This window comes from Balaenoptera acutorostrata, chromosome 8, assembly GCF_949987535.1.
Source record: "Balaenoptera acutorostrata chromosome 8, mBalAcu1.1, whole genome shotgun sequence".
NCBI classification, from domain to species: domain Eukaryota; kingdom Metazoa; phylum Chordata; class Mammalia; order Artiodactyla; family Balaenopteridae; genus Balaenoptera; species Balaenoptera acutorostrata.
Genome location: NC_080071.1, coordinates 74,082,332 through 74,088,331, shown reverse-complemented (window position 1 = coordinate 74,088,331; position 6,000 = coordinate 74,082,332). Strand labels below are relative to the sequence as shown.

The window sequence follows — 6,000 nt, the reverse complement described above, 5'->3', positions numbered from 1 at the left end:
GCAAAAAAAAAAACTCCCAAAGGGAGAAATCAGAAAGAAGAGGAGGCAGTGGACAGAGGACAGACTTCAAAAGACTGAGCTACAGCATCGGGAGGAGGCTCCTTGCATTTCCAACGTGACCAGGCCAGGCCAGAATTGTGTGGTCTTAGTTCTGCAGCTACCGAGGTCCTCTGCTTTCTATCATTTATAAAGTCAGTGTGTGTAGATTTTGGGGGAGGGGTGTGTGTGTGTGTATGTGAGTTTTAAGTTGGCTGACTTGAAACTTCCTTCTTAGAAGAAGAAATTTTCTTCTCTTTAAAACTGGTTATTGATCATATACAAAATAATGAAAACCTTATGGACTACAAATAAACACTAGGTACAGCAAGAAATACCCAGGGGCCAGCCTAGTGCCGCCCCTCCTGGACAATATTTTAGTAATAAGTCCTGCACACAGCAGAGATGGGCACCAAGGATGCCGCCCTGTTCAGATGTCAGACCCCTTGGCCACCCTACACTGAGGTACAGGGTGCTCTGGGCTTCACCTCACACCACACCCCAGCCCCTCCTCACTTAGATCTTTAACAACCGCCTCTGCAGACACACACCCGAAGAAACACAAACACACACACACAGAATGATTTATTAAATATATGTTGAAAGAAGACAAGAAGACACCTAGTTACAGATTTAAGGAGTTGTTCATCTATTCAGCAAGGATTACATTCCTGATACGTGGGGACCTAGGTTGAAATCAGGCCAATTACACAAATTCATCTGCTACAGAAGAGAACACTTGATTCAAGGGCTGTTTAGCCATTTAATCAAAGAGCTTAACTATTTTTAAAATAGTCCAGCATGAAGGTTTTTCTTTTTCTACACTTGGACAGTCAGGCGCTTGGCCTTGGCATTGAAATGTTCTCGAGATCCAAGCTGGGGTGAGGCGTGGAGCTAAAAAGACCTTCAAGTACTTCCAGTCTGTTCCCCGCTCCTGGAAGATTTTTAAGGGAAAAAGAAGAAAGAGAAAAAGAAACATCCATGGGTTTTGATAAGCACTCTCTGTACTTGCATTTGTCTCTTTCCACGAGGTTGGCTGAAGAGTCGGCTAAAAATATCACGAAGGAAGGGGGGCTGGCAGTGCGGGGGAGAGAATTAGAAACTAACCCTGTTCCGTCTGACCGTTCCCTCACGCATTTACCACCATGATGAAGCTTATCTGCCCCTCTTCTCAGTCCATTTTTGGCCCTTGACTTGGGTAAGTTATTTTTTTAATAAAAGGGAAAAGTACTCTCATTTCTATTCTTTCTGTGGGGCTCAAGAGTCTCTATGACTGAGAATAACTCTCCAGTTCTACTCGGGTCTATGTTGAGACCACGCCTCCCAGAGGAAGACTGGCCCATTGTGTGGGTACCAGAACCCACCGGATCCCAGAGGTAGACGGGCATCTGTCTCAGAGGCTTCCCAGGGGCCAGCCAGCTGGCAATACCCAAGCGTCCTGTTTCTCAGCTTCCAGGGTCTGGTCATCCTTGTTGTGGCTGGAGTTTTCCCAAAAGGCAGAAAGGAGGGGAGCACAGCAGGGACAGCCTGGTAGCCGGGTGGTTAGCTCACCAGATTCCTTAGAGCTCTCTCTCTTTAGCACTTCCCTTTCAGCCAAACCCAAAGGTTACTGGAGCAGGCTGGGCCTGGTTGGGCTAGGAGAGCTGAGTCATTCTCAGGACAGGAGAGCTGCAGCTATAAATTATCCTGTGTTTAAGGATGGCTTTCTCAAACCGTGGCTTTGGGCTTGGAGTCTTTATTTATATCTCTCGCAGGAATATTTTTCAAACACATGACTGCACTCTGTATTGCTCTGGGGACACTCAAAGCACCTGGGCTCCTCTATAATGAGCCCTGCAGGCGACAGGCCCCCAGAGGCCCTGGGACTGGACTCCAGGTCAGCTCACACTCACGCCCACACGTACATCCCCACGCTGCCAGGCCAGGGCCCTGTCTCGTGCATGGAAGTGTGTCCACCTCTGCTGGCCCAGCATCACACACAGGCTCACAGATACATTCAGTGACACACACACCCTCACACACACACACACTCACACACTCCAAATGCAAGCTACTATGAATCTTCTGGTTCTCTGCATATTTTAGAGATAGTCTCTGCACACAATGAAACATGCAGCATACAAGAACAACTCCGCAGGCTGCAGGACTTTCCAGGGGTCAGATACCCACCCCTCTGACTCAGGGGCGTTTGGCAAGTGACCGACAAAATTTGTATGCTGTTGTTGTTGTAGCTTGTGCCTTACTCAGTGCATAAGGAGATATCGCAGACCAGAGACTGCCAAACGGTTCACAGGCTTGAAAACGATTCCTTAGACCAAATCCTCACAAGTCAGAGCAAAGGAGCCATATAGACAGCCCTCTCTCTTTGAGCATCCGCAGGAGAGAAGCAAACTTTGTTAAGAAGTGGGAGAGGGAGTGCCGTTTTCTCTCCTGCTCATAAATCTGGATTCCTTTAATCCCTCTGTAGCCCCTATGTGATGCTTCCTCTCTCCCTTCCCTAGCCTTTTGTTTTTCTTTCCTGTTTTGTAATTAGAAAATTTTGTGTAGTTTGGTAAATCACTGGTTGTTATTTATTCCCCTTGGTTTATTGACCATTATTTGTTCTTTTCAAAGTCTCTTCAAGATAGAGCTAGCCCCATTCTTCCTATGGTACTGAGGCGCAGAAAACACAGAAGACATGACCTGGGGCCACAGAGGGCAGTGGCTGTGAGGATCCAGCCCAGCCCTGTGCCCAGACACTGCCTAGCAACTTCCTTCTGGGAAGATGAACCCAGGACATGCTGTGGGTCTGTCCTCTGAGCCCTGGGCCCCCTTATCCAAATGGCACAGACACTCACTCTGCCACCTTTCTGGGAAGCAAAACTCCCTGGGGCTTTGAGGCTAGGTCTTAAGGGGCTGTCCTCACCTGTCAGTAGAAGGGATGGTTAGGACCCTAAATGGGACAACAGTGACCCTATTGTTGATTAAACCACAATGCTGGAAATTTACAAAAATATCAAAATCCTCCATGAGGTAACATAGTAGTTCCCCAATCCCTCCCTCTCCCCATCCTGTTCCCCACTCCTCTTAAACACCTGCTGTTCAACACACCTTTCATACTCTTATCCCATTATCACCTCTAGCTATCTTCTAAGTATCACCACTTCACCCACAGGGCATCCAGCCTTCTTTGTCCCACTACTGAAACATCACTAGAATTTCCACTTCTTCTGGCTACTTTTTCCAGATGAATGTTGTTGTTGTTTTTCTCTAACTTCACAAAGCACGAATTCTTGCCATATTTGTCTCATGTACATGTTTGGACCTTATCCTTCCAGGTCTGTTCAGAGGTTATGACTCAGTTGTGCTTTGACCGTAGTTGTGTGTGTGCTGGGTGGCTTCCAGCTGCTCCTCCAGAGCCTCTCTCCAGCCTTCTCCACCCTGCTCTGAATCTCGGGAGGCCGACCCCGACGGACCATATCAAGGGGTCTCATGCGCTATGGTTTTCAGCTGGATTAGGCCGGTGGGAGGCACCAACTGGAGGTCAAAGGGAATGAAAAAAGCGAGAGACCAGCCTCTCAGCTCTCTCCTTGCCTCACTCTCTCAGGTTGACCCAGCTTCTCTGCAGAAGAAGCAATGCAGTCCTCTCCATAGAGCTACTGTATTCATCTCCTGGGGCTGCTGTAACAAATCACTATAAACTTGGTGGTGTAAAACAGCAGAAGCTTTCTCTTTCACAGTTCTGGAAGTCAGAAGTCTGGAACCAACGTATTGGCAGGACCACACTCCCTGGGGATGCTCCAAGGAGGATCTTTGCTCTGCCTCTCAGCCTCCAGCCCTGTCAGGACTCCTGGACGTGTGGCCCCGTCACTTGTCTCTGCCTCTGTGGTCCCATCGCCTCCTCCTCTTCTCCGTCTTCTCCTCTGCTGTCTGTCTTGAGCTCCCTCTCCTCTTCCTTTATAAGGACACATCATTGGATTTAGGGCCCAATGGATAATCCAGGATAATCTCCTCATCTCAAAATCCTTAAATAGATTCATAAAGACTCTTTTTCCAAATAAAGTAACAGTCACAGGTTCCAGGGATTAGGATGTGGATGTATCTTTTGGGGGCCACCACTCACCCCGTGACAGCTACCCTCTCTGTGTTCTAGCAACTGTGCTCTCTCCTTCCGTTATCAGCCTGGGAGGTAGTGATGCTGTCACTAGCTCTGGGACCTTACACTGTCTCTGGTTGAGCTCCCTTTGTCCTTGCCACACTTATAAACAGTCCCTTTATTAAACTCTCTTCTGACTTCCTGCTTCAAGCCATTTGGTTCCTGCCAGGACCCTGACTGATGCAGGCGTCTTGAGATGAAAGTCATCGGGGAAAGAGTCTGTGTGACTCACTCCATGCAGCCCCCATAGCAAAGTAAGGGAAAGTAAGGATGTCTTACGATGGCAATAACAAACGATGAGATTAAAGGCTCCAAAAGAGGAGGGACCTAGACTCCAGGAGCAGCATCACAGCAGAAAGACAACACTCTTGCTTATGATTCCTCCCTACACCCAGTCCCAGGTGCGAAATACGAGGGTGCAGTTAGGATGATCCTAAGTCCTTTCCAGACGTGCTCTCTGATGAAGGCCCCAGTTAGAATATTTTGGCTGAAAGTGAACAGAATAACACCTCCCCACCTCCATTCTGCCTCAAATGGTTTAAATGGTGGTTCTCAAGGTTTAGCACGTATCAGAACCACCTGAAAGGCCCTTAAAACCCCCGACCCCCAGAAGTTCTGATTCCATAGGTCTGGGTGAAACCCAAGAATTTGCATTTTTGACAAGTTCCCAAGGGATACTGATGCTCCTAGTCCAAGGACTGTACTCTGAAACCCACTGGCTTAAACAATAAGGAAAATGTATTCTCATAAACTATATGCCCTTGGGGACGGTGGTTCCAAGGTTAGTTGCCTCTCTGGCTCAACCAGGTCCTCAAGGACCTGAATCCACTCTGCTCTGTCTTCCTCGGCCTCTTAGCCTCAATCTTGACTGGGTCCTCATAGCTGCATTCTGGTCCAATAGCTCCAGGCATCCTCTGCAGATGGGATAGTGGCCAGTGAAAGAGATTACCCTTCTTTAGAACAGGAACATTTCTCTGAAGTCTTCCACTTGGTGTCTCCTTATACTGCTTTGGCCAGAATTACATCACATGCTTGGGCCTAAACCAACCACTGCCAATGGGAGACAGAGCAACAATTATTAGGTTACACCAATTAGTCCCGCAAAGGAAGAGTAGACAGCAAAGACTTTGATGGGTTCTGCCAACTATGGAAAGAGTATATCGCCTAAAGTCCTGTGCTTGTGGGTGCACTTATTGGTCATGATCTGTTCAGCAAACACTCGTATCTTCTTTCTTCTGGCTCCAGGACCCAAAGCCCTACATAGAGGGGTAGGGAAATGTCTGAGGGCCCATGAAGCCTAGTGCCCATGTTCAGGCAACAGTGGCTTATAAACCAAGTAGGGAAACTTATAACTCTTCCCTAGGATTGAACTAAGAATACTACAGGGGAAAATAAAGTCACCCTCTTTCTGCAGAAGTTGCTAAGTGGGGACTGCTGACGGTCACGTACGTACCAGGAGAAGAAAGCCTCTGGGAAGTGGTCATAATTAACTAACAGCCAGAGAGAAGCAGAGATGGGCAAACAGTGACGAAGACGGGTCCTGATTTTGATGCCGAAAACTCAGCCTCTGTGCACTGGTGCCAAATCAAATCTCAGAGACAGAGTTTTGGGTGAAGTAGAAAAGAATAGCTTTACTGCCTTGCCAGGCAAAGGGGGACACAGAAGGCTCATGCCTCGAAACTGTGTCCCAACCTGGGAGGATTTGGAGAGGAGTTTTATAACAATGTTTCAAGGGCAGTGTTGCTGATAAGATTAGGGTGTGTGCAGGGCCTGCACCCTTTTAATCTGGTCTCAGGTAATGTCTTGATGTGCTTCTCTGGTTCCTTTAA

The 6,000-nt window shown here is 47.9% G+C and overlaps 1 long non-coding RNA gene across 1 annotated transcript in view; it reads right to left on the bottom strand.

The window, feature by feature from the left end:
* Positions 1 to 608: 608 nt before the first annotated feature.
* The window catches only part of LOC130708692 (uncharacterized), a 104,766-nt gene continuing 99,374 nt past the window's right edge, over positions 609 to 6,000 (bottom strand). The window contains exon 2 of the long non-coding RNA XR_009009046.1: positions 609 to 970. This is a non-coding gene — a long non-coding RNA (uncharacterized LOC130708692). The remainder of the gene's footprint in view (positions 971 to 6,000) is intronic.